General features: G+C 38.7%; 1 protein-coding gene across 1 annotated transcript in view; it reads right to left on the bottom strand.

The window, feature by feature from the left end:
- LOC6046215 (integral membrane protein DGCR2/IDD) overlaps positions 1–12,620 on the bottom strand; it is a 153,964-nt gene extending 141,344 nt beyond the window's left edge. Inside the window, exon 1 of the mRNA XM_038266318.1 lies at positions 11,567–12,620. The gene's annotated coding sequence lies outside the window, so the exon portion shown is untranslated. The remainder of the gene's footprint in view (positions 1–11,566) is intronic.
- Between the last annotated feature and the right edge of the window lie 716 nt (positions 12,621–13,336).

The raw sequence follows: 13,336 nt of genomic DNA, 5'->3' as shown, positions 1-13,336 counted from the left end.
AAAAACTCCATAGAGTGATTTTTCTGGTTTTTCTGATTATACAAATCGACTTTTCTTTGGAAAAAAACTTTTTTGTTTTATTAACTTTTTATTCGGCCGTTGCAAATATATATTTGAAGTTAATGTCGCCTTCAAAATTGGACCAAAAAAGAGTAGTGCGGTGCTTGTGGGACGCGCAGTCCTGTTTTTTCGTGTTATTTTCCGTCTCTTTTGTGTCGCTGTTCGAGTACAGAGTGCATAATTGGCAAAGGGAGCGCGTGGTCGTAAAAAATATGCGGAGTGAAAAGTGATTTCTTTTGTGATTTTCAAAGCCCTTCCTATATCATCGTTGATCGGAAGGCACGGCGTCGGGTGGATTGTGTTTAAATTTTTCGAATAAGGTTTAATTTTTTTTTTGCGGTGAAAAAGCCAATTCTATATAATGAACGAAAGACGCACTGACAATTTGGATCGTTGAGTTAATAGTGGAGCAAAATAACTGTGTGTGAGTGATTTTGTGTGTTAACCAGAAAGACCTTCCCATAGCATCGTTGCTCGGAAGGCTCGCCGACGGGTCTGTTATGAAAGTCCTCCCCATAGCGTCGTAGCTCGGGAGGCATCGAAAAGCCAATACCTTATCCCACTAACCCAAAAAAAAAATAATCACGTGATGCTGAAGGAGATGCTGTGGATTCAACGGTCTCAAGCGGTATCAACAAGTATATAGCGAAAAACTATGTGCTTGATGAGTCTGCAACTTCAACTATCGGACTAACATTCCTCTCTTTCGTTGAACTGCAGGCTTCTTGGGAGGGCGCCGGTATTGACTAATAAAGTCGGGGTCTTCAGGGGTTAAACAGTGAACGGATGGTTGGCTCCCACTGATCATTTTTGATTCATTGTTTAACTTCAGCTGATCTGTCAATAACGGAGTAGAAGCTCATTGGCAGTCAACCATGCTCATGCTCATGCTCATGCTCATGCTTAAGGCTACCAACTCTTGCTGAGCAAAAATCCGTACACTTTGCCGATAAGACACCATGGTACAGTAGTTGTTCGGTACAGTGAAACCTGTTTTTACGCGGTGCGTTACGTTTTAATAATTTGTCGATTTCTCTGGAACGACGCAACATTTTTGCAATGTTTTAAAAGCATTTTTTTGGTTTTGTTCAGATCTACAAAACGCTTTTTGAAGCTTGCAAAAATATTGTATGGTTTTAGAGAAATCTACGAAACAAAAAGCGTAACGCCACCACGTAAAAAGAGGTTTATCTGTAACTGGGCTGAGAACGTAGTCCAGTCACCGAATGTTGCTCGTTAACTGAGCTGAACAAAAAATAACGAGGTGACCTCCGATGCATAATATTTTCCAGATGAAATATATAAATAAAAGTTACTCAAATTTATTTACAATGCTTAATTTTTAATTTTTCTTTAATTGTAACTTGAAATTAAGCAAAAGTTTGAAAAAAGTTTTTTTATTTATTGAAGATGATTTTTACATCCATTAACCCCTCGGTCATTTTGGTTTTTTGACATTTGTCTGCTTTTTAACTGAGCTACGGCCCAGTTATCGAGCGCCCAGTTAAAAACAGCTCAGTTAAACAAAGCCCAGTTAGCGAACAACTACTGTATAACAAAAACTGTCAAGGAATTATTTAGATAAATTAAATCAAATAAATTCGAGAACTACAAATATTAAACGTTTTTACAGCTACTTGCACGTTTAAAAATATTCATAAAATAAACCGTGATTTGAATCAAATCATTATTGTCTTCAACTTTTTTTTTGTAAAACGTTTAACATTTTACGAACACTTTTCCAGAATTTTTTTTAATGGAAAGGTCCTATAACATGTGAAAGACAACAATTTATAGGAACTTTAAAAAAACTATGGATTTGTTAATTCAAATGTTCTAAGGTTTTCACAAGTTTTGGAAAGCCTTTGGATTTTTTATGGATAAATTTATTTGGTAAGGAATGTCTAAAAGAGTCTAGAGTTTTTTTAAAGATCCTATTAACATATGAAAGAAAACAAAAAAAATAAAAAATCAAGTTTGAATTGAGAAAAACCAGGAAAACTCTTTGCAATTTTAGCAAGTTTTTTTTAATTTTTCTTGCTCTTGTTAGTGCTTTAGTTATAGAAATAATTGTTCCAAATTGGATTATGATGCAACACACAGCTGAAAGGAACTCCAAAACTCTGTTATGTATTGCAAAAGAACTGGTTGTATCTTGAATATTCACCAATAAAACCGAATTATAATTGAAACCCGGAAAACTCTCCCTTTTTACATCAAACTCACAGTTAAATTAAAATGTCTTATTTACAAATGCTTTGACCAAATCAAAAAAGCAATTCAATGTTCAAAAATTGTTAAAACTCCATACAAATCCGTATTATGCGTGAAATTCCCTACAAAAATTCCGGCCTGTTAAAAATCCGCGAAGGGGGTCGAAAATCCGTATGGTAAGGAAAAAATCCGTACAGTTGGTAGCCTTACTCATGCTCATGCTCATGCTCAAAAAATCAGGGCACAAAAAAATTAAGGAAAAATCCAAAATTTCAATGAAAAAACAAAACAATCACCTGAAAACCAAGTTATATGAAATTTTGTGCATTGATTATCACTAATATCAGAATAATACTTTTTCTGTTATACTAGGATTTTTAGAAATCTAATGATTGAAAAACATTTGTACTGGTGTGTAGTGCATTTCAAAACAATTTTTTGATTGACATACGGGTCAATCCAGGTCAACTGAGTACACTTTTGGACTCGACCTTCGTCGATATCGATAGTTAACAGCAATCCCAAGTTTGGTGCTGATTGGACCATCCCTCTTTCCTTGGCACCGCCCTCTTGTTTGGCGATTTCCAAAAAAAAAAATTTTCTTCTGATCATAACTTTGCAACTATTTGAGCAAAAGACTTTCTACAGGTTTGTCCAAGAAATTCGATAAAAATAAAATTTTAACCTATAAATGCCCCCTGATATTATATTTTGAAGTTTTAAATATTAAAATTCAGTTTTGACCGATTCCTTATACTATTATTTGTTTTTTTTATCACCATCGTTTTCCTCGGACAATTTTACATAATAATCAATGCATTCCCGGACAAGTGCTCGTGCGGTCTTTAGTTTTCAGTCGCGAGAAAAAGTCTAATTTTGGACAATAGCCCTCCGTGGCTATTGTTCCACATGCGAGTTTATTCTTTGTTTTATTGCGGAATCTTCTAAGGAAGAGTAAAAATGGCCAGTAACGTGCGAAAGAACACGGTTAGGTTGGTTTTCGGACCGGGAGTGAAGGTACTGTCGTACCTGGAAGTGTTGAAATTTACCATGAACAACCTGAAACTATCTGCGGCGGACATGCATACCATCTACAAGGACGAATAGGCGGTCAGTTTTATGTTAAACTCGTGGACGAACAATCGTTTGCGGCTTTCATTGCGGAAACGGATGAGGAGTACATTTTCAAGTTTGAAGACGGATCGACGGCGAAGGTGACGGTCGAACAAGCATCGCGGATCTTCCGGTATGTGAGGATCTTCAACCTCCCACCGGAGATCGAGGACAGTGCAATCCAGTACGTGATGGGGCAGTACGGCACGATTCGACAGCACGTGCGAGAGTGGTTCCCGAGTGAGATGAAGGTTGACATTTTCAATGGCGTCCGCGGGGTGCACATGGAGGTGTCAAAGGAAATCCCGGCCCACCTGTACGTTGGGCACTTCAGGGCGCGCATTTTTTACGAAGGCCTTAAGAACAAGTGCTTCTTTTGCAAGGCGGAGGGGCACGTAAAGCAGAATTGCCCCAAGCTGGCGGCGATTCCAACAGGCAGCAGGAGCTCAACACAGCCTGGTGCGGCTTTCCTGGGCAGGCCTGTGAAACCCGTCATCGAGAATGGCAAACCGATGACCTTGGAGATGACAACGTTAACACCGACAGCAATCACGAAGCCCATCATAGTTACATCGACAGAGCAGCAGCTTACCAATACTGAAGAACCAAGCGGCTCCACCACAGTGCCAACCGGTACACCACCAGCGGGGCCGAAAACGCGGCCGATCGTGGCACCGATCGCTGTGCCGAACGCGGTACCGATCGCTGTACCGAACGCGGTGCCGAACGCAACGCCGGTTGCGACGTCGGCTACGGCTGCTGCCGAAGCGGCGGAAGTTGTACAGAACACCAGTACTAACGACATGGACGCAGAGGTAAGCGAGATGGATCGACAGAAGCTGTTGAAACGAACCTCGAGTTCATCTCCAGTCTACTTTAGTGGAGAAGGGGATAATTTGGGGGGGGGGAAGAGTGAGACGGGGAGGGCGGCTCAATCTGCAGAGAACAATTCATCTGGTTTCACACCCGTGAAACCCAAAAAGACACCAGGCGGCAAGCCAGGCGGTAAGAAGAAGAAGTAAATAATTCAATCTTTCTCATCTAGTTATGGATTTGATAAAAACCTAGTGGAAGATAAGTTTGCTTAAGGAATGTGGGATTTGTAGAACGAAATTTTGTCAATTTGTAGGTAGCAATTTAGAGCTGAATAGAAGATTTGTTATGCTGGTGAGAGAACGGGGATCTAAAGCATTTAGTGGTATTTAAATGTTTGTAGATCTGCTTTGTTTATACACTTTAGCACCAAGGATAGTAGAATGAACCATCAACCTCCGTTAAGATTGCATTGTAATTTTTATAACGAACGTACAATAAAGAAACTTTGTTTAAACCAGAAAAAAAAATGTAAACCTCAAACTAAAATGAACTATTGGTGAGAAACAGCAATTTTGGCGTCATCCATAAAGTATGTCACGCAAAAATCGGCCAAAATGAGGAAATTGGTCAAAACTGAATTTTAATTCCTCAAAACTTTAAAATATAAAACTAGGGGGAATTTGAGGGTTAAAATTTTGTTTTTATCAAATTCCATGGACAATTTGACCAAACTTGAGATTTCTGTTCACCATCGATAGATGAACGTTTCCTCCAAGTTTTGTCCAAATCGGTGAATGTCGAGTCCAAAAGTGTATTCAGTTGCCCTGGAATGACTCATATTGATTTAATTTTTTGTTATGAAACCGTAATTTAAATAAATATTTTAAAATTTTGAAAAAAAAACTTTACATGTTTTTGAGGACTACAAAGACATTCGTAATGCGTCATGGTGCAAAATCAGGTTAAGGAGTTATTTTTTTAAAATAAGCATTTAATTTTTTTTATAAACCTTAACTTTTGAAATGGTTTAGAAATAGAAAAAAAGTATGATTTCATAATTTAAACCAAATTATATAATTTTTTAAATATTTTTATGGAAAAGATCAGATAATTTCGCAAATGTTTAATATTTTCAAATTGAAAGTTAAACCAAAAAGATGCGAGAGAACGCCACTTGAAAGTTACTGGCTGATGGGTGACACTTGAAAACCCATTTAAATCGATTTGAATTCTTTGTACTGCTGCCTCTGAAACTTATTGCCAGATTTTTAATGTTTCAGAGAGTAATTTAAAGAAAATTTTCGCAGCTTTTCAAACATATTTTTTCAGGGGCTTTTCTTTCAATAAGCAACTTTAAATGCAATATATCGTAAAGAAATTGAAAATTAATGTCCTTTTAGTCCCCGAAAACAAATCAACAAATTTCGAAAATTTTATAAAAATGTATTGATTGAATTTAACATTAAGTGATACATTATTTATCCTTGATTTTTTTTCCAAATGTCCTACAACTTTGCCCAAGACACCAAATCGATTAGAAAAAAAAACTTTTCTCGTGATTCCGAATTTCATACATTTCCATGAAAGTTGATTTGCGAAGCACAGCATTTCCATTTGAAAACAGCTTAAACGAAAACAGTTCCCCGATCGGGCTCAACATTTTTCTGGGGGTTCCATGCCCAAAATCGTTAGAGCTGTATTTCTTGTTTGGCCATTAGGATGACCTACACCATGCTAAAGTGGTCCTAAATATGGCAATTTTCGCAAATAACACATTTAAAAAAAATCATAACACCGTGGCATTTGTGCCTATATTAGCTATCATTAAAATTCTGATATTTCAAAAAAGTGTCCATGCGGATTGTGAATGGTCCCTAAGGGGTTTTCATGTTTTTTTTTCTAGATTTAATTTTTATTAGAAATGATAGAAACGTATCTTTTAAAAACTATTTCAAATTGTCCAGTTGTCAAGTTTCAGTGAAATCTGAAATTTGAAATTTTTCAAATTTCAAATTCAAAATTAACGAAAACCTTGAACGAATTTCATTTTCAAGGGGCAATTCTTGAAATAACTCATGTCCATTTTCGACTGTTTTGAAATTAAAGCTGAACAACCAGCTCTGCACTAAACCTTGCTAAGCTTGCGTAACTCTTCTTACGAGAATTAGCAAAATGGTTGCGGAAGACGATGTACGAGTATGGGAAGGTGCCAAGACGGTGGAAAATGTCCGGTTGAAATGCTGTTGCTAAGCTGTTAAGCTTCATTATCGGGTTGTATCATCATTTGCGCTCTCTGGAGTTTGGCGTAGGTTGAAACTGTTAAAATCGGGACACCTGATGGTTTGAATGAATCGATAAGTTAGTTTTTTTTTTGTTCCTTAATTTATTGTTGTTTTTTTTATATTTGATATTGTTTCTAGTTGTAATTGCTATGGTATTTTGATTCCTTTTTATTGCAATACATTTTGTTTCAATTCAACTTTATCATGTGGACAAACGTCTTCGCTAATTATCGTGACGCGCTTACGCAGACACTTAAACAGCCCCACAATCTGCACACCTTCCAACGAGCAAAGACCATGAGGGAGTACCCAACGAAGCAGCTGACGTTTATGTTGTCGCCATTATTATTGACACAGCCAGTAATTTACGATCCCCAGCGGCTTTAATCGTCCACAGTGCGGTGCGTCCTTGAACCCGGGGATCAGAACGGGAGCTTTTTGGAGGGCGGTTGTAGTTGTAGAGGTTGGTGTGGGAGGTGAAATATATCCATTTTCCGTATGATTTATTATTGCAAGCTCCATAAATAGCCACCGGGATCAGCCCATCTGGCCACAGCCACAAATCGATCATAATCGGAAAATCCCACGCGTTTCAGCCGGTTGATGCTCACGGAGATAAATTGATTTACCATAATTACTAGCAACTCTACAGTGGAGCCAATGTTTGGTTAAGGATATCTTATGATAATTTTCTTAGGAATTTGTAACGGTTTATCGCAGAGGAAGTTCATGCTTTTAAACAAGAGTCTGAGATATCTCAATGTTTCTTATATCAGTTACAAAAAATATTACACATAATAACTATGTGTATTATTGCTTTGCATTTATTTTATAAGACTTGTGCAAAACCACGTAACCTCCAAATCGTAAATTATAAACAAAAATTACAATGGCTTAAATGAGTTTTGTTTTAGTAAATCCACTATACAACAAACGTCAGTTCAATATACCTTATTGTGAAAAAATAATTCAGGTTACGGAATGAGAATTTCTCAACAATCATTCCACCCAATTACGTTTTCAAACATGTTTCGTGCTGAACCGTATTGACATGACCTCAGATCGATACAAATTTCCTTTTTTGCTCGTTCACTCTTGCAGCTAATTATTGTTTCAATTTTTAATGCCCGTGTTCCAGCGCAATTAATGTGCATGACTAGTGCAATTTTTAACCCAACTAAACACGAACAAACAAAAACTCGTACACTCAATGTGTTGGTTTGCCAATGTAAACACAACACCACAAGGTGATGGTATGGATTGCTCGCAAACTCTCACACACACACAGAGCCAACATCAGCATTCGCTCAACTTCCGGCAGTATCGATTCCTTCGTTAGGTTCGCCGAGCGTGATGAACACACCTCCAGAGGGTCGCGTTTTCGATGTTCGTCACGTTTCTGACTTTGTTTTGCTGTTTTGGCCTTCCGGAAGAACAAACATACGCACGGTTTCTGGATTTGAAGGCACTGTAATAATGTGTGTTATTTTTTTAGAATTAAATTCTATTGGATAAACCATGGTACGACATGTTTGAAATTTGTTGTTTTTTATTAATTATATTAGACCATTTAAAAGTATTGTTTTTAAAGTGCTTTTTAATCCATAGTAACTGTTGTGCAACAACAAAAAAAAAAAAAACAAACGTGACTGAATTGAATAAGTTATGACACTGAAAGGCAGGGGTAACTTTAACAAGTTCACTGCCCCTAATCGCATAAATGTCCCATATGCATTTCCATCACTTCCATCAATCGTATGCTCTTTCAAAATAACCTACACTTTCCAGCATTTTGTTCTAGAAATCAGGAGGGAATCCAGTTTTTTGTGTGAAAAGTTAAAACGTAGCCTTATGTGTGAGATAAACATCAACTTTGTTTTTCTCAGTTTGCTGTTTTTGCATATGGGACAACTGTTTAATGTTTTGTTAAATTAATCAAAAGTTATGTAAACAATTTCCGTATTCTTGCAGATATTAGATATGTGACCAAAAATCGTGTCAATTACCATTAGGTTATACATCTTTGGCTGACAATTATAAATCCTTTCTACGAGTCTAAAAGTTGGAAGATCTGGCTTACCTGTCTCAAGTATGATCACTTCAGTGATATTAGTATTCTTTTTGAGTCCAGTTGGTAAGTAAGTTGGTTCAATTCCAAAAATTCCTAAAAATTAATAAAAATGATGAAAATTATTTCCGAATCCCTCAATAATGACCCATTTTTGTAGGGAGAGTCGAAAGTTTATCCGGTTTTTCTCACAGTACGTTATCAATAGTAATTTATCTGTAATTATGTTCGCCGTAATGTCCCATCCTCCTAAATGTATCATGTATCACAAAAAAATGTTCATGAGTCATTCCAGGTTAACTGGGTACACTTTTGGACTCAACCTTCACCGATTTGGACCAAACTTGGAGGGAACGGTCATCTATCGATAGTTAACAGAAATCCCAAGTTTGGTGCCGATTGGACCATCCCTCTTTCTTTGGCACCGCTCTCTTTTTTGACGATTTTCTTAAAAACTTTTTATTGATGGTGATCAAATAAAATATATAAATAAAGGAATGGGTAAAAATCACGTTTTCAATCATAAACTGCAAAGAAACAATATCGGAAGGCATTTAAGGGTTGATATTTTATTTTTAATGAATTTCGTGAACAATTTCCTAACAATGCAACTAGAATAAAATCTTTTGGTCTGATAGTCGTAAGTTACAAGTAAAAGAATTTAAAAAAAAATAGAATATCGTCAAAAAAGAGGACAAATCCAAATTTTTCAAAACAAGTCACTTCAGCAGCAATAAATATGCCACGCTTGAGCTTGAACTTAGCCTTCTACTTTGTTTATGTTTACAACTGTAGTGCAGTTGTATTGGTGGGGAGCAGCGGGGATCATTCGGAAATCACGTTACGCATTTTGTCTTTTCAGCACATTAAAAATGCACATCAAAGCATAACAAAACTGGACATATTTATAGTCTAATCGTTTTCGTTAAAAAGTTTGTTGCAACTGGAAACAACAAATTGTTTCAAGCTTATTTATTTGATTGAGAAAGCCAAAATAACCTCTATATATGAGATATTTGATATCATTACTAGACACTTTGCAAAAATCCTGCTCTAAAAATGAACTTTTTATTTAAATCTCGAAACCCCACCTCGATGTATACATATCGACTCAAAATCGAAAACTGAACCAATGGCTGTGTGTATGTGTGTATATATATATATATGTGTGTGTGTGTGTGTCTGTGACCAATAATGTCACTCAGTATTCACAGCACTGGCTGAACCGATTTTGACTGATAGCATTCAACTTGGTTACAGGTCCCATACGGTGCTATTTAATTGTTTGAAGTTTCGATAAGTAGTTCAAAAGTTATGTATAAAAATGTGTTTTTGCATATTTTCGGAAGTTGAATAAATGGCATGAAATCGCATCAAATATCACCATGTCTTATATCATTTGAAAGCTTATCAAAAGACCTCTCCAACGAGTCCAAAACATTGAAGATCTGGCAACCCTGCCTCGAGTTATGACCACTTAAGTGACATTTATGTACTTTTTTGTAGCCGGATCTCATTTATATGCATATAAACTATGTCCGGATCCATCATACGACTCACCGTTAATTAGGTTTTTGAAAGACCTTTCGAACGAATCCAAAATATTGAAGATCTGCAACCCTGCCTTGAGTTATGTTTACTTAAGTGACATTAATGTACTTTTTTGAAGCCAGATTTCCCTTAAATGTATTTAAACTATGGCCGGATCCATCATCCATCGTTGGTTAGGTAATCAAAAAACCTTTTAATTGATTCCAACTTGAAAATCTGGCAACCCTGTCTCGAGTTACAACCGCTTAAGTGATATTTATGTACTTTTTTGTAACCGGATCTCACTCAAATGTATGTAAACAATGACCAGATCCATCATCCGACCCATAGTTGGTAAAGTAATCAAAAGACCTTCTCAACGAGTCCAAAACATTGACGATCTGGCAACTCTCCTTTGAGTTATAACCGCTTAAGTGATATTTATGCACTTTGTTATTCCGGATCTAAAAAAAATTAATGAAATTTGGACACCCATCTTACCCATCTTATAACCCATTGTTGGTAAAGAGTGAGGATTTGAGAAAGCATCAACCACTTAGGTGGATTATGTTGGTTTTTGATTGACGGTTCTGGGCTACAAACCACGACAAACATGGTTTAGTATAAATCCATAAATAGATAAATGAGCCTCGAGTTTATGATCAAGGACCAACATTAACCCTAAGAACAAAGTTTCATGGAAACCGAAGGTCGGGACAACTTTTTCCAATTTTGTGTAAGTTGGCGGAGAATGACCCATTGCCATGTTCAAATCATTAAGAAAAATATTTTAAAATTGCTGGCAAAACCTGGCAAACATTTATATTATTTTTAATTCAACAAATATCTGCATTTCTTACCGGACATGGCCTTGAGCTTAGAAATTTAATTTCTTGAATGATTTGGTGGCTTTGTACAGCGGAGAAGAAGTAATGGGTAACGAGGTTCAATTGATCAACTTCTTTGAAAGGACAAGACAGGAAATTTGCTCTGCCATTCCCAAGTAACATTTTTTTACTTGGGATTCTTACTGTTCACAAAATTGCCTTGCAAACTTTCATGTACCATGCGCCTCCATGGTTACAAACTTTTCAGCTCGACTTGCCCAACCGTGCGTCTCCTCCAAAAAGCTCCAAAGCTCTTTCCGGGGACGAATAAATTTCAATTTGATTTGCCTTCCGATGAGTTATTACCATTCAAATTCCACTCCGGCAGCAGCTGCCGCTGCCCGCGGACGACGACGATTTTTATTACAATTTCATGACAACTTTTTCCCATCATTCGCGTTTGGACCATTCCAAAAACCGCGCAGTGATTTAATGCCCTTCTCCTTAATGTTATTGTTTCTCATTTCCATGAACCAATCTACCACGACCAGGATGGCAGTTTTTTTTAGCTTCTAATGTCTTTTCCCTGTTATTACTGCTCTTACTTTGCTACTTTTTTGTCGGTTTTATGTTCGGTGCGTTTCTTGTTTGCGTACCGTCTTTGTTTGCTTCTAGCTCGTACTGCTTGCAGCGACGTAACCGCCGTTGCGTCGTCTCCGCTCTCCGCGGTATCCAATCGGCTTTTCCAACTGAATTAACGCGCTGCTCTGCTGTTTTCCAGGCCCGCTCAGACTCCACACGGTATCCGGTCCTGGCGGGCTTCTGTTGATGATACTACCTCTCGGCCTTCGTTCGCTCACTCACACGCACAGACGGTATTGATTTTTTTCGGCTGTGCTTTTAAACTTGGACCAACGAACCACTTCTTCTTTTCGGGGATTCCCCGGTCTTGGTGCTGTTGTTGTTGTTGTTGCACTACTTACACTGAGCAGAACTCACCGCACACACACCACTCACTCTTCGGAACTTGGCAGATGATGGCGCATAGTCACCCCCCTCCAAAGTGGCCAACTTTTATCTGCAGTACTGCTGCTGCGGACAAACCGGATTGTGCCCGGAACCCGGTGCCAAAAAGTTACGAGGTCGCGCGACCAGCTGGCGTCTCCAGAAGATTCGGCGTCCGAGGCGGCGATAAATCAAAACACGTTGCTCGACTTGGACGACACCGCCGTTGCGCCAAGTAAACAATATTCGCTATTCATGAGCCGCGCGTGAGTGGTCCTCTCCGCTGGCGAAAATACACAAATCACACACCGCCGACTCTCCGACCGTTTCGGCGATATTTATAGCACTTTTGATTAAATTTTCATCGTCGACGGTCACGACCAACACAGCATCGGTGTCACGTTTCTTCCCTCCGCTCCGACTTCCTCTTACGGATGTCAACCACTGTACCACCACTTCCGGCTGCTGCAGCTGCAGCGTTATCCTCTGTAATCCTCTGAGTCTGCTCTATATCGCACTACAGTGCCACCCTGGGGCTGCCCCAAAGTCACGCTTTAGTGCTTGCTAGCACTGTGTGTAGCAGCAGCAGAAAACGTCCCGAACAGTCCCGAACACAAAACGCGCGCTTCGACGGCCAGGCGACCGGATTCCATCCGAACGGTTCGGTGAAAATTCTGCAACTGACGGAACGGGCCCCAAAATACTGCATCGTCCTGAAATCCCGAACCACAGGTTCGGTAACGGTGGCGGAACTCACTCTCTCCTTTGTTGGGGAACTCAGCGTGAGATTCTTGGAATGGGTTTGACGGGGTAAGGATGGCGGTTAGGGAAGGTCGAAATTTTCCCACGGTGTGGCCTTTGTCGCATACGCCGCCGTCGCCGCCGCCGTTGTGCGACCGTGCGGACGGAACTTCACGTGGGGCCATAACCGGTTCGCTGCGGGTGGAGGGAAAAAGGGAAAGGGCGTCCGAAAGTGTCTTCTCTACGCGTGTTTTGTTCCAGTCTGCGTTGAGTTGGGAACAGTGGGTGGTTTGGGTTTTACAGATGGGCAAATATCTGGTACTTTTGTTTTAAGCATCTTTGTAGGGCACGATAGTGCACGGAGAATATCAGATTGATCCTAGGACTACACTTACGGCATCCCAGAGAAAAACAAAAACACGGACTGAGTAGAAAGTACTGGGCATGGACACAAGTTTATTTTAGAAAAAAGGTAACCCATCAAGAAAATAATGTACTGATATCAATTACTGATTCAAATACCTTTGACATATCGAATCTGTGCCTTTGTTTTAATGTTAACTTAATTTCTCTGATTGGACTTCATCCATAAAATACGTAACGCTAAAATCAGACAAAATATACCACCCTCCCCCCTCCCCTTTGTTACGTTTTTCTTATACTTATAACATGCAATGTCA

This window comes from Culex quinquefasciatus, chromosome 3 (genome assembly GCF_015732765.1).
Source record: "Culex quinquefasciatus strain JHB chromosome 3, VPISU_Cqui_1.0_pri_paternal, whole genome shotgun sequence".
Taxonomy (NCBI): Eukaryota; Metazoa; Arthropoda; class Insecta; order Diptera; family Culicidae; genus Culex; species Culex quinquefasciatus.
The sequence above is the reverse complement of the archived record's forward strand: the minus strand, read 5'-3'. Positions and strand labels throughout refer to the sequence as shown.